This window comes from Triturus cristatus, chromosome 5_2 (genome assembly GCF_964204655.1).
Source record: "Triturus cristatus chromosome 5_2, aTriCri1.1, whole genome shotgun sequence".
In the NCBI taxonomy this organism is placed as follows: Eukaryota; Metazoa; Chordata; class Amphibia; order Caudata; family Salamandridae; genus Triturus; species Triturus cristatus.
The window spans coordinates 1,089,423,521-1,089,438,864 of NC_140588.1; the positions used below are offsets into that span (position 1 = coordinate 1,089,423,521).

At 52.7% G+C, this 15,344-nt stretch overlaps 2 protein-coding genes across 4 annotated transcripts in view; one reads left to right on the forward strand and one right to left on the reverse strand.

The window, feature by feature from the left end:
* LOC146829727 (uncharacterized) overlaps positions 1-9,155 on the reverse strand; it is an 80,868-nt gene extending 71,713 nt beyond the window's left edge. Inside the window, exon 1 of the mRNA XM_085608448.1 lies at positions 9,017-9,155. The gene's annotated coding sequence lies outside the window, so the exon portion shown is untranslated. The remainder of the gene's footprint in view (positions 1-9,016) is intronic.
* A 90-nt stretch (positions 9,156-9,245) lies between these two features.
* The window catches only part of LOC146829728 (mitochondrial ornithine transporter 1-like), a 224,920-nt gene continuing 218,821 nt past the window's right edge, over positions 9,246-15,344 (forward strand). The window contains exon 1 of one of the 3 annotated variants that reach the window (XM_085608445.1): positions 9,246-9,385. The gene's annotated coding sequence lies outside the window, so the exon portion shown is untranslated. The other 2 variants (XM_085608447.1, XM_085608446.1) reach the window with 2 other exon arrangements.

The window sequence follows — 15,344 nt, forward strand, 5'->3', positions numbered from 1 at the left end:
ACACCCCCTCCAGCAAGTCGGCTCTTTGCTGCTGTCCATTGCATGTATGCGGTCCGGGGTGTAGTACCAGTATGTGGAGACTTTTGTGAGGGTTTCAGTAAGGCCTGTGTGATATGCAGAGTGTCTCGCCCTGTACGCAATATGGTCCCATTCTGTGTGACTGAGGGACCTGCCCAGTTCCGTCTCCCAGCGCGCCCGTCCCGGATGATAGAAGTGCGATGAGGGCCACTGGATGAGTTTATAAAGGTCACTTATAAGCTTCGTATCGGACGTACGCGTCAATAGCCAACGCTCGTACTGGGATAGTCTTCTATCTGCCGTCTCCCTCACCTGGGGGCTCGTCGCCCAGTGGCGGACCTGCAGGTATCGCATTCTCTCCGTTTTGGGAAGCGAATACTCCTGTCTAAAATTAGTGAAGGGAATAATCCCTTCTGAGGTGTAAAGAGGACACAGGGCTCTACATCCCGCCGCACGCCAGTGAGCGAACACACGTCTCTGCGCCCCCGGTGTGAAGTCCGGGTTATCCACCAGGGGCGTCAACGGGGAGGGGAACGTGGTCAATCCGTGTGCCAGACAGGTGGCGTCCCACACCCTCAGCGGGACTCTAGTGATGAAGGAGGCATAGAGATTAGCGGGGCGATGATTCCTACGCAGGAACGGCACTTCCTGCAATGGCCTACCCGCCACCGCCTGGTCATGAAAAAGCCAGTGTTTATCCGATTCCCACCAGCTCCATTCTACGAGGTAGCGTAGATGTGCTGCTTGAAAGTATTTGCGGAGGTCTGGGATGCCGAGGCCTCCCGCCTCTGGCGCCAGCATGGAGAGCGCCCTCCTCATTCTCGGTTTCTTACCCTGCCAGACAAAGCGCCTGAGCTCGGACTGTGTCTGCCGGATCCACCCCGCTGGCGGCGGCAGCGGAAGCGCCCGAAACAGATATAGCACCTGAGGCAGAATGGTCATTTTAACAGCCGCCACTCTACCCAGCAACGACAGGGAGCTGCGGTTCCATCTAGCCAATTCATCTCTTATCTTCCTGCCCAGGGCGGCGTAGTTAACTGCCGTCATGTCGGCCAGGGTGGGGGCCAGCTGGATCCCCAGGTACGGCACCGTGTCCGTCGACCAGACTATTGGGATTTGGCGCTGCAGGCGCGACCTGGTCGCCGGCTCGAGCGATAGATCCAGGGCGACCGACTTCCCCATATTCATCCTGAATCCCGATACGTCCGCGAATGTAGTTAGCTCCTCGATGCACGCCGGCAGGGCCCGGAGCGGTTCCTCCAGGGAGAAGATCACATCATCCGCATATAAGCTAACTGCGTGGTAAAACCCACCCATTTTCACTCCTTTTACCTCTGGGTTGTTCCGTATACGCTGTGCGAACGGCTCCATGTATAGAGCGAAGAGTATGGGCGACAGCGGGCATCCCTGCCTCGTGCCCCTCTCGATATTGAAGCTCCGGGAACTGCATCCATTAACCCTCACTACTGCGGTCGGTGATCGGTAACAGTTGAATATCATGTTGCGGAACTTGTCTCCTATCCCCACCTTCTCCAACACCCTCTCTAAGTAAGGCCAGTGCACTCGGTCGAATGCTTTTTCAGCGTCTACTGCCATCAGCATTCTCTCACCCTGTATCTGTGACGCCTTCTCTATAATATGTGTGATTCGTTTAGTGTTGTCTACCGTCTGCCTCCCCGGGACAAAGCCTGCCTGGTCTGGATCTATAATCCCCGACAAGAGGGGGGCTAGGCGAGCTGCTAGGATCCCCGTGTATAATTTAAGATCGACATTCAGGAGGGATATCGGTCTATAGGAGCCGCATTGCGATCTGTCCTTCCCCAGTTTAGGGATGACTGTCAGTGAAGCCCGCAACAGGTCTGGCGGCATGGCCCCTGGCTCCGCGAAGGTATTAAAGAGGCGTGTGAGTATCGGGGCGAGTGTAGTGCAGAAGGTTTTGTAGAAGAGGGTGGTATAGCCATTCGGTCCCGGGGATTTACCATACTTGAGTTTGGCAATGGCGGAGATCACCTCCTCCACTCGAATGTCCCTGTCTAGGCTCTCCGCTTGCAGAGATGTCAACAATGGCAGAGAGACCAAATCTAGGTACCTTTGCGCTGCTGGCGCGTCCGGTGGGTCCCCAGCATAGAGGTCTGCGTAGTACTGGCGGAAAAGCTCCGCGATAGCATCGTCCTCCGTGACTGTAGACCCAGTGGGGTCGACGATCTCCTTCACCAGGTGCTTCTGTCTCGCCACTCTGAGCCTGCTAGCCAACAATCGGCCGCACCTATCTCCCCCCGTGTAGTAGGCATGCTTGAGACGGATCGCTGCGTATTCCGCGCGGTCCATGTCTAGCGCCACCAGGGTCTTCCTCGCCCCCCTGGAGCTGCCGCCAGATCCGGGGCGCCCCCGTCCGGCGATTTATATGTTCCAGCTCCCTAACTTTCTGCGTGAGTTCCTCTCGTTTACTCCGTCTTTGTGCGTTATCCGCTGCCGATATCGCGATGAATTCCCCCCTTAACACTGCTTTCAGAGCCGCCCATTGAATCGCCCTGGAGGTATCCAGGTTCTCATTGTGGGTTTGATATTCCCGAATCGCGGTCGTCACTTGCTTGATTACGTCTCCTCTGTATAAGAGGGTGTCCCTCAGTCGCCACACTCGGGGAGCGCTGGAGACCGGCGGCAGCAAGAAAGTCCCCAATACAGGAGCGTGGTCCGACATGGAGATCACCCCTATGTCCACCGCCGTGGCGAGAGTGCGGGCCGGTCCAGTGACCAGGAAGTGGTCCAGCCGCGCGTTCGTTTTGTGTGCATGTGAGTAGTACGTATAGTCCCATTCTACGGGTGTAGGTGGCGCCACAGATCTTCCAGGCCCATGTCTACTAGTTGTGCCCTGCTTCCCGCTGAAAATTCCCCGGCCTGTGGTGAGCGTTGGGCGGATCTATCCACTGTCGAGTCAAAGACTAAGTTAAAGTCTCCCCCTAATATAATGTGCCGGTCGGGAGTAGCCGCGACTTCCCCCAGCGCCGCGTTGAGAAAGTGGTCTTGCCGATCATTCGGGCCGTATAGGGACCCTATTGTGAAGATTATGCCCGCCACCCGGAATCTATAGACCAATAGTCGGCCCCGCTGCTCCGCCTGCTTCTGGAGGACTTCTCCCCGGAAGCGTCGAGCCACAAGTATTGCCACCCCTGCAGTTTTGGTGTTATTGGAAGAAAAGAACTGTATGGGAAATTTGTGAGAGCGCAGCCTAGCGCAGTCCCTGGGTAGTAGGTGCGTTTCTTGAAGGAGACAGATGTCCGCCTGAGTTTCCTCTAGTAGGGAGAGCACCGCACGCCTTTTGGTCGGGTTGTTAAGGCCCCGCACATTGAGCGTAACTATTTTAAGACTTGTGGGTGTCATGTGGGATGACGATAGCGCCCGCTCTGTGTTCTTCGACTGTCGTGCACCCTGTCATTGAGGTCGCCTGCCCTACCGTACCTTTGGTCTCGCACTGGACGGAGTCCCCCCCCCTTCCCGCCTCCACCCCCCATAAAGTTCCCGCCCTCTCTTCCTCCTCCCGCCTGAACTGCAACAAAAACAACTCTTCCCTCCTCCTCCCCGCCCCCAATTTCTTCCCCAACCACCAACATTCAACATTAAGGTCTTCCCCCCCCAGCACCTCCCTCCCCAACCCCCGTTCCCCGGTCTTCACAGTCCAAGTCCGATCCCCGAGGGGACAAGTCTGTAGTAACACTCTCCAGTGGACGTTAAGCCACCTACCCTCCCCCCCCCGCCCCCCCCCAGCCCCAAACCTGTAAGCGTAAGTAAGCTGGTGCGATCTCCCCCCTGCTTCTATGCCGCCAGTGCAATGTCACTGGAGCCAGTGTTCTCTGCCACCTCGGATCCTGCGGTGTCTGTACTAGCCCGGATAGTGGGCGCGTCCGGCTGCGCCGATCGGTCCCGTGAGCGCTGCCTGGCCACCCGCCGCCAGCCTCCTCCTCCAGCGCGCCTCCGGCGCTGCAGAGGTGTGCCGTCCTCTTCAGCTATCAGTCCCAGGACTCCACAAGTTTCCTGCAGGGAGCGCAATTGGTGTAAAACTCCGTTCCATCTAAAGATGAGTCTGAAGGTGTGGCCCCAGGCGTAGGGTGTTCGATGTTCTCTCAGGAAGTCGGTGGCTTTCTTGAATGTCCTCCGTTTCTGGAGCGTGATTGCCAACAGGTCCTGGTATAAGGCCACTGGGTGCTCCCGGAAAGTCAGGGGCTGTCGCTTACGTGCCTCCGCCATTATGCGCTCTTTAAGTGTGTAGTCCGGGAGGTAGGCCAGGATGTCCGGGGGCGGCATCGACCCCCTCCTTTGCGTCCCCACTCTGTGCGCCCTATCTATTCGAATGGAGAACCCCTCTGGCTCCCCCAGGACCTCTCGAAACAGCTCTCTCAAGTAGCCTGCAATGTCCGTTCCCTCTTCTGCCGATGGGACTCCTCGAACCCTTATGTTGTTCCGCCGAGATCTGTTTTCTAGGTCTTCGGCATGCGCCTGGAGGTCAATCTGCTGGTCCCGGAGTCGTATCACCTCTTGTTGCAATTGTTCCAACTCCTCGTCCCTCCGCTGGCTAGATTCCTCCACCGTAGCCACCCGTTCACCCAATCCATCCACCTCTCGTCTGATTTCCCGCACTTCACTAGCCACTTCCTTCTTCAGGACTTGGAAATCCTCTCTAAGAGATCCGAAGAGGGACTCCATAAAGGAACTTGTATGCGGGGGCTCCTCACCATCTGTGTCAGGGGCACTGCCCGAGGCGCGGGGCGACCTCTGCCCCCTCTTTGCGATTGCCGGCCCAAGAGTTCGGGGAGGGTGCGCTCCCCCTTCCTCCCACCTTTGCTGCCTGCCATGACTGCAGGGCCGGGATGGTAGGCGAATCAGTCCCGCAGCTGGCCTATCGCGGGGCCGTCTCCTGGGCTTCGCGCACCACCTCCGCGCCGCCACTCCCTCGTCCTCCTGACCTTCACCTCCGTTTACTCCGGCGCCGCGCCTCCTGCAGCGCCCCCCGTCCGTTTGGGGTCGCTGCACTGCGCATCCAGCTGTAGCCCTCTACCACTCGGCTTCCGCCTCCTGGGCCGGCGCGCCGATTCTCCCGGTGTCCGCTGGGCCGGCCTCCCCGTTGCACGCCTCAGGGCCGTCCTGTCTCTCTGCGGGGCCGCTCCGGCCTCCAAGCCGCTTCCCCCACTGCTACGCCCGCGGCCCACAGGATGTGACTACTCCCGTTCGTCTACTGCCTCCCCAGCCGTGCCGTCGCTGTGTCCACTCGCGCGGCGCCTCTGGGAGCTGACCTCCGCTACCCCTTACGGCCCAGATTCACCTCCCCGGCCTCGGGCCCCGCTGCAGCGTCGGTACCTCATGTTCAGGCCTCTGCTTCCCGTGAGTTCCACTCTCGAGGCTAGCCCCACACAGGGAGTGCATTTCCAGGGGCCTGGTCACTCCCTCGCCCAGCCGCTCGCGGGGTCCCACTCCGCCTGGGTCGCTGCCGGCCCCTTCGCTCGGGCCCCGGTCCTCCGCCACGTGGGGCAGCTGGCCCCGTCCTGAGCCTGTTCTCCTCTCAGTCTCACGTCCGAGCTCGCCTCCCTGCTCACCGCTCAGTACTCCGCTGCTCCTCTGTGACCTCCTCCCCTGTGATCCGGGGGGCGTCGCCTGCTCGTCCGTGCTCTGTAGTGCCAGACACGGCCTCTCCTCATTCTCCGCTGCCTCCTCTGCACCGTCTCTTGTAAGGCCCGTGTGGGGGGGGGGGGAATGGGGAAAAGGCCCGCCACCAGTCCGGAGGCCCAGAGACCCGGTCACACTCCTCTACTGCTCCGGCTCTCCATCCCTTTCGCCGTCGCTGCCACTGGCGCCCTGCTTTAATCCCGCAGCCGGCTCGGGCAGTCCGTTCCCGCTTCCGACGTCTCCCGTCCCCCGGGGGCGTCTCAGGGCACCGTCGGTCACGGCACTCTCCACCTCCCTCCGCGGGCCGGACCTCTCCTCACCCAGCTCCGGGGTCTCCGCTGCTCCGCCCGAGCTCTCTCGTACACCCTCCTGCCGGCGTTCTTATCTCGCCGCCTCCCGCGACCAGGCCTCTCCAGCGAGCCCGGCCCTCGCGTACATCTCTGGCCGGGGCGTTCTCCTCCCCTCCGGCCCTTCTCCGCGTCTCCACTCCCGCGGCACACTGGTCGCCGCCCCGGCTCCCCAGAGGGTCCGTACCTCCTCTCAACTTTCCCCTGGGCTCTGCCGTCCCCGCTGCTGGTTATGGCTCTGTGTGGGGGGAGATTTCTGCTGTTTGACCGGGGTTAGGAGTCCAGCGGAGCGGGAGCCGGCAGGGAAAGCGTCTGCTTACTCCGCCATCTTGGCCACGCCCCATATTTCTCCCTTTAAACAAAATGCTATCCTCAAAATATCCTCTCATTATGATGTCATACTCCCCAAAAGCTTTGGGATTAATGGTTGTAGATTTCAATAGTTTCCCTGACCAGAACTTATAAAATGTGTTCTCAGCCAAAATTGTAATTGGAGATTCTGAATCCGCCATAACGTCTAAATCAATTACACCAATTTTTACGTCACATATGGGGCCTTTACACTGTTTCTCATTATCACCCAGTGCACTAATCTTCACTGATGAAAACGACACATTGCTAATAGCTTCTGACAATATATCATTTTCTACACCAAGCTGACTTACCCTGACCCTTGTTTTGTTAGCATGACAAACATTATAAAAATGTCCAATTGTTACACCTCTTGCCTTGAGCAGGACAATTCTGAAAATTACCTAAATGGAATTTCGAACCACATCTGTAACATGCTCCACTCACTCTCTTGTCACTGTGCCTTTTTCCTATATTCTTTTGTGATACCAAATGTATGTTTGTTTCATTACTACCTGGTGTGACTTCTACAGCAAAGACCATAGAAATGTCTGAAGATACATTAATACAAGATTCAGACAATATTTTTTACGAAACCACAGAACGTTCTATACTCCGAGCTATATCCATAACCTCATCTAGAGATGGATTCTTACATGTCAATATGCGTTCTTGAATTTTTTTGTTAAAGCAATTAAAAACCAATTGATCACGTAGAGCAGTGTCCAAATAATTGTCAAAAACACATTTAGATATTAAAACACGTAATACAGCTAAATAGTCTTCAATAGATTCCTCTGCAGACTGTTTACGTTTAAAGAATTTGTGTCTTTCAACCATTACTGAAGGTTCGTCAACATACTGTTTTCCAATGCGTGCCAACGCTTCTTTGTAGACATCCCATGAATCATTTCCAGAAGGTGCAGGAACCACAGGTAAGTTATATCGAAAACTTCCTGCCCAGAGTTGCCCAAATGGTTAAACAAAATGGCTTTTTTACTAGCTGCTGAATATTTGATACTGTCTATGGCTTCAAGATAGTTTTCAAAGATTCTTAACCATTTGTGCCATGGTTTCACTGGTTTTCCAGGTAGTTCAAGAAATGGAGGAGGTTGCATAACATAGGAGCTGCTACTAGAGGCCTTTATCTAACAATTTGTTAATCAAGTAGAAATAAATCATAAGAATTTAACCATAAACAAACAAATCAACTAAAATGTGAGAAAAGTATAAATGAATCAGTTAAATACCATTGTTCCAAGTTACTTTATATTGAACGAGTAAATAAACGCTTCACCAAAATATGTCCTTCGCGTTGAAATGCGCTTTGAATGATTGCTAAGCAACTGATGTTGACACTTGGCCAAAATGGAGGCACGCAGCGTAGAATTGCGCGATGACGCTTGAAGTACAACGTAGAGACAGCACGTCAGCTGTTCATTCAGTTACGCAGCACGAGAAGAGAATGCCGCTGCGTTGAACTGTTCGAGCTTTTCATAAGATGCCGACCCAACTTCAAACTCCGCTTCAACAGCGCGGATGTTAACTGCTCACACAAACGATGCAACACGGGACACAGAAAACGTAAGTGGGTCTTTCACAGCATCTAAATTAAAAGCAGTTCGATTCCAGCCACAGCGCAAACTGTCTGTGCGAGTTGAAAACCCAAACCTCCAGCGCCACAGTTCAACGAATGCGCTAGGTAAAGTCACACACTCTGCACAAAATCGATACAGTACATTACCAAATGCCTCCTCAGTGTTTTGCATCCAACACCTTCGAATGGTTCAAATTCCGTTCTGCTCGTATCATAAGTTATCTAGGAGATTGTTGAAATTCATGAGGTTTCAATTTTTTGTCAGTGGGTCCCCAAATATAATCGTCACCTTTAAATGTAGTATGTGTGGATTACGAAATCCAATAAAAACCACTCCACAGAAGTTAAGTTGAAGTTTTAATAAGAGTAAGGACCCACGACCACCTTCTCCAGGTTCCTAGTCCGTTCTGCCCACAATCAAACACCAACATTCCCACAATAACATTCCAACACTAGCATTCCTTAAAACTACATCCCTGAAATGTACATTCTACATTTTTAGGTCTCGCCTGACCCAGCGCATGCGCTGGTCTGGCGAGACTTATTGAGAGGGCTCCAAAAAGTGCTACCAGGCCAGCCTAGAGCTACAGTGCAAGTGCGCGGGCGCGCGTGCCGCGCTTGACCACGATTACTTTCACTTTCGCGGCCGCTTTGCATAGCCAATAGGTCTCGCTTTTGAGACCTTATAAGTATTTAGTTATACAACTGTTGCATAGCTAAACACTTATAATGTCCCAAAGGCGAGACCTATTGGCTATGCCAATGCTTGTTAAACATGTCATGAAATAAATAATACATTTCCATATATTACACGGGAGCACACATCAGGCACGGACCGGGGGGAATCAGCAGCTGCGGGCTGATCGCCCACCACCAGCTCGGGGGTCTGTCCCGCACCGGGGGCCTGCCCGATACCCCCCCCCCCCCCCCCACTCGGTCTGTCCTCTCCCCACGATTCTTCTGCTCACTATCTGGCTCGCCCCCACCTTCACCCTTTTGGAATTGGTACATTCTGACCACTTTTCGATCTCGGGCACCCCCGTACCTGTTGTTTTAATGGTCGCTCCCGGTTCTCTCGTAACGTGTGGTGCTCTCTGTTGTGTTGCTGCACGCGGCTATAAGGGGCGTGACTCGTCTCACCTCCGGCCCCGCCCTCGCGCTCTGATAGGCCCCGTGGATTGGCCCGACTAGCTGCAACTCCTGGCTCCGCCATCTCTATGTACCACACCTTACAAGCTTCCGCGTTGTCCCCGCCCTTTCTGCGATTGTTCCGCCCTCTAGACAGGTCACGTGGTGCTTGAAATGTTGGGTTATACAACGACTCCTGAATGCGCCGGTATGGATTGGCTGGAGCTGCCGGTGTCCGCGGCCAATCAGGTGTGCGCTGGTCGGGACGTCACGAGAGGCGGTGCCGGTGAGTGAGCGGGATCGGATGTCCTGATGGATGCTAGTGGGATGTGGAGCCTGAGGGGGCTGAAGTCTGCCCTCGCCGGCCTAACGACCCCCTAGTGAGCCCCACTGGAGCTCCCGCAGAGGCCCTCCGAAGAGTTTTGCAGCGCTGTTTACAAAACCAGGCCTGCGACGAACTGTTGAACATATGTTAGCGGCAAACATTTCCAGTAAGGCTCGGGCACCCCAGGCCCGTGAATGCTAGCACCGCGGTGCCTTGCACCAGTCCCCAGGGGCCGGTGGCAGCCCCATCTACCGCCTGCACACGTCTGACCCACCCCCATGGGAGGCCTGAGTTCACCCAGCACCCCCAGAGGTCGACTGTCTGCCTCATGTAGACAGGAGGTGCCCCAGACCTCGCCCCACAAACCCATGCCCCAATGTGAGCTGGGAAACATCTCGGGAGGTGTCCCGCCGGTGCCTCGCAGCTGTAGCCTTCTCTTCATGCCTAGGATCACCCCAGCCCAGAGCCCAACACTTGGAGGAGGCAGAGGATACAGTGCTCGAAGGACAGACAATTCCCATCACCTGGCACACCATGCTTCCCATGAGGATCAAACCAAAGCAGTAAACTGTGCCGCACCTCATCCTTTCAGATTGATGAGCTGCACATCACCCATCTGTTGAGAGAGCCTATTGGCTCTTCTCTTCCAGTGTTCAAGGTTTACATCCGATCCCAGATTTATTTATACAGTTTTATGTAGCGCTAGCTTGACCTGTGGGTATCAGAGCACTTTACATACACAAAACAAAAAGAAAATTTGCATTGCATGGCAGGATAAGAGTAAGCATAAAGATATAAGCAAAAAAATACTTATAAATACAGTGAAGGGGAGAAAACTGCAGGTGGTTGGAACAGTCAGAAAACCACCCATCCTTGCAGGTCAAGTGAGAGTAGAGTCCACTAGGTTATTGAAGCCTAGGTTAGTTGGCTTGGACGGTAAAGTAATTGTTGAGGAGATGGAGTTTCAGGTCCCTTTTGAAGCAGGAGAAGGAGGGGTTGCATCTGAGGTCTATAGGTACTGAGTTCCACACCCTGGGTACGTTACCAGAAAAGGCTCTGCACTGGGTCGTTTTCCTTTTGAATTTCGGAGGGATGAGAAGAAGTGACTTGGAGCTTCTCAGAGTTCTGAATTTTCCTGCTCTTACCAGTTTGCTGTTTAGGTAGTTGGGAGGGGGGGGTTCAATGTGCGTGAAGGTCCCAGATCTTATCTTGCGTTACCTTCTCTTTGCACTTACTACATGTCTCTAAAAATCATTGGATGTCCAGTGTAATATAATTTGGTCACTTCTTTCAGATATAGTCTTGGATGAGCTCCATCCAGCTGCTGCGCAATGCTGCTTGCATTGATGTAATATCATGCACGCAAGTCCAGCTAAAACCCTTTTTTTGGTAGCCCATAAACGCAAAAATGTCTGATTTTGACTTTACTACTCCTCTACGAGCAACAGAATGCCCTAGTAGCAAAGCTTGCACTGTAGCCGGTTTCTTGTATACAAAACGAGTATATGTTCCCATCAGTCTTTGATGGCAACTTCTAAATTTGCTGGTAACTTCTAAATTGCTTGTGTTGACATTTTTAAGCTTTTAACCGCTATCAAATATGCTGCCTAATAAGCTGCATGTGTTAAGTTCTCGGTACCACTTTAAATTAACTTTTGAGTGGTTCTTTATCCACCCTCATTTACCTTGACCTCTAAAGGGTTCCATGGTCTGGCGTCACATGCCTTCTGCTGATGGAAATGGCCATTTCCTCCTTGTAGACTCTGATATCTGGAACCTTACTTATTTGCAGAGGTTTTTCAAGTCTGCTTTAAGAAGCTACTCCTGCAACTTAATTTTTGATGGATGAATCAGCTTCGGCAGATTTCTTAGATGAACATTCTCCACAGTCGTAAGACTGCATCAGTAAATGATTGCAGCAGTAGTAAGTTAAACATGCCAGATGTTGCCGAGCAATGTTGTGTGTGTGTGTGTGTGTGTGTGTAGCACCAGGCCAGGCAGATGTAATTGCGATGGAATACATAAGTTGCCATTACTCATTTTTATTCTGTTCTACTTGACATATTTTAGTCCCTAGCACAGCTGCTAGAAGTGTTGGGGGAAGCAAGGATCTTGTTGAGGTTTGCTGGCCATGAGCTGTTCATGCTGGCTTCCCATTGAGTTTACAATGTGTTCTTTGGAGTTGCACATCTCTCCATGTTCACCTATGGCCTGTGCTAATTCTGCAAGCCAATATTCTTTTCAATGCCTTGTGTCTTTGAGACAGTTTGATAAGGTGTTGACATTTTTCACTTTACTGAATTCACAACCAGGACGTTTAAATTCTGATCTGAGCCATTTGAGCAGTGGCACATCCAAACCTGGCATCACCACTCCAGCAGCCGCTGCTTTAGCACTACGGTTACTTTGTCCGAGGTAGGTGTACTCGGACTGCCAGATCTCCCGCTGGGGGGCCAAAGGGCAAACAGGTGCCACTGGGCCTCAACTTTGGGTTTTGGTGCTGTTTGCCTCTGATGTATTATAATTGCATTTATTTAGCGAGGGTCTGTCCTCCTTTGAATCTATAAACTGGGCCAAGCACAACACCTTCAGCACTTGACAATGAGTGATAGCGATCGCAAGCAGTATCAAGTTTTCTCAGGAAACTTGTGTGGGACTATTCGAGCTCAGAACTCAACAATCACACTGCAGCCCGATAATTGATTGTCCAACCCAGTGTTGTACTTTTAAAAAGAAAAGTACTCCTAATACACATCAACACTAAATATTACAAATACAGTAATGGTCAGGTTCAATTTAGTGAACTTGGGCGCTGAGCGTCTCAGTCAACTATCCTGTTAGACCTGGCACCTTGGCGTGGGTCTCCCTTCCACTTTTTGTCGTCGTGCCTCATGTTTTTGCTGGTGTTAGCTGCTCAGAGCACTGTGCCACTACCAACCAGTGCCACAGTGCAAGTGCTCCCTGTTGTAAATTGCTGTATTGATTGGATTCCATGATTGGCTTATTTGGTTTACTGTCAGACCCTAGTACAGTGCACCAGGAGTGCCCAGGGCTTGTTAATCCAAATGCTGCTGGTGGGCTTGCAGCACTAGTTGTGCAACCCACAGAAGCAGCCTTGTAAAATATGTCTAAGGTCTGCCACGTGCAGTCTGGTACTGTCATGCTGACTGGGCAAGTGCACCCACTTGCCAGTCCCTAAACCTTCCCTTAACTTCATGTTAGTCACTCCTATGGTAGGCCCAAGGGCAGGGTGCACTGTAAGCATAAGGTAGGACAAGCCCTGATGTGTGTGGCATGTCCTAATAGTGAATTACAGCCCTTTTCGTTTTTCACTATTGCAAGGCTACCTGTTCTCCATAGGCCAGAATGGGCTGCTGGAATTATTACACACTATAATCCCAGCAGACTCAGAGAACATGGTAGAAATTCGAGTTTAGTATGCCTGAACTCAGAATAAGAAAATACATCTTTTAGTAAGGTTTATTTTAATATTCTGTGTTTGCAAATACCGCTTTTAGAAAGTTGGTCTTTGCTGCCTAACCATTTCAGCCCGCCTCTGCTAGGATTTGTATCTGCTGTTTGGTTTCTGTGAGTGACAGGGCTGGGGAATTCCAGGAGACAGGCTGGGCAGCCAGGTGGTGAATAGAGAGATTACATCCAGATGGGTGGGTGGAGTACACCTGGACTCTGAATAGGGCTGTACCTTTCCACTACAATGCTGGCTCCACCCCCTGAGGAGCGTCTAATGTCTCTGCCCTGCACACTGAAAAGAAAAGCCAGAATCCTGTAAACAAAGTACTCCTGAAGTGGGCAAAGGCCCCCTGACCTGAAAGGACAAAAGAATTACAGTATAAGTATTGGAACCCTGAGCCCAAGAAATTAGTTCCTGCTTTGACAAGAAGAAGCCTCTGCCCGATGAGAAGGAACTGGGAAAGCTGTAAGGAGGAATACTGTCCCTGACCTGGGGGATTGACCTGCAGTAGTTGCCTTGCTGCTGAAGGAGAGGAGAATGACTACAAAGACTTTATTTTACAACTTGTGCTTAAAGATATCCAAGGGCTTGTGAGTGAGCTTGCCCCCTGAACGAAGTCCCAGGGCCAGTGGACTTCACCCACCTTGAGAGGAGCTGCTGAAAAACGCCGTTCTCCCCGTAGCGCTGAAGCAGAGAGAAGAAATTAAGTACTGTCTAAAACATGATTATTTTATTCTCATGTTCTTAACCCCTTCGCCGCGGCAGGAATTCCGCTGGGGGGGTTTGGGGGCAGGTGCGGTGGCGCTGTGCTCGTGACGGAACCACTCCGTCACGAGCCACGGGTGAGCTGTGCTCATGACGGAGTGGTTCCGTCTCGTCTCCGCCCACTGCGCTAATCGCCCGCACAGGCGGGGAATAAGCGCCGCATGGGCGGAGCGGCCGCCAACAGCCGCAGCATGACGGAACCACTCCGTCATGAGCACACGGCACCCATGGCTCATGACGGAGTGGTTCCGTCATGAGCAGGGAAGGTGTTAAAAACATATCGTAAATGGTTCTCTGCCTCGAAGGATCTTGAATGGGCTGTACCCTGTGAGCGTGGGGGTTATGCGGTATGCTCATACAGTGTTTTTGAGTTCTGTTTACCAATTCTTGCCCACGTTGATGGCGGCTTGGACTGAGCCCATGATGACGCGGTTGAAACGTTCTGCTAGGCCGTTGCCCGCGGGTGATATACTGGGGTGTGCTGCATTTTGATCCTCTTCCTTCGAGTGAAGACGGTCCATTTGTCGGAGGTAAACTGGGGTCCATTATCACAGGTGATGACTCTTGGGATTCCTTCTCTCAAGAATGCGTTAGTGAGAAACACGAGGACTGCATCCATGTCCACCCTTTCACAGATCTCCACTTCAGGCCATTTTGAGTACCTGTCGACCGGAACGATCACATATTTGGGTACGCCCCACAAATCCATGATGGGTCCCAATATGTTGACCGACAGTACTTCCCAGGGGTTGGTGGGTGTGGCGAATTCCCCCATTGGGGGGCCGCAGCAGGGTGAGCGATTTGTCCGAATGGTGCAGTGTTGACACGCCCGTACATATTTTTCCCCGTATGAGTCGATGGTTGGCCACCAATAAGATTGCTTCAGTCTTCTTTTGGACTTTACGATCCCTAAGTGGCCTTCATGCACTATGCCGAGGATGCGATCCCATAACTACTTCGGGGGTACCACTCTGTCTCCACGGAGTAAAAAGATGGTGTAGTTGCTGAGGGATAGTTCATCCCGCACTTCCCAATACTTTCGGGTATCCTCTGCCACATGCTTCTTTTCGGGCCATCCCTGCGTGACGAATGATTTTACTCGGGTCAAAGTCGGGTCGTTGTCGTAAGCTGATGACCATTCTTGCGCACTGATAATGTTCTCATGATCCTCCGTGAATGCCACTTGGTACTCGTCCCAGTCACTGGGCTTGGGTGCTGTTTCCATGGCGGCGGAGCGGCTGAGGTAATCAGCAACTTTGTTCTTCTGGCCCGGTAAGTATTCCACGTCGTACACGAAGTCCAGGAGCTTGAGGGACATTTTCGCGATGCGCGGGGTGGCTGTCGCGTGGCCGCTCGCTGTCAGGAACTTTATCAGCGGTTTGTGGTTTGGAGGCTAAAGCGGAAACCCATAGGTACTGTCGAAACTTGTCCATGGACCAAATGGTGGCAAGCATCTCCTTTTTGATGACACAAAATTTACTGTAGAATTCTGCTAATCCTAAAACGGAGCGGACGTCTTCTTTGGTTCGAGGTTGCGGCGCAGCCCTGATTGCCTCCACATTGGCTTGCTTCTGGAAGATCCCCTTTTCACTGATCTCATGCCCCAGGTACGTGACTGAGCGCAGTCCGAACTTGCACTTCTCCAGTTCTGCCGTGAGGCCGTTGTCCAACAGTGTCCGTAAC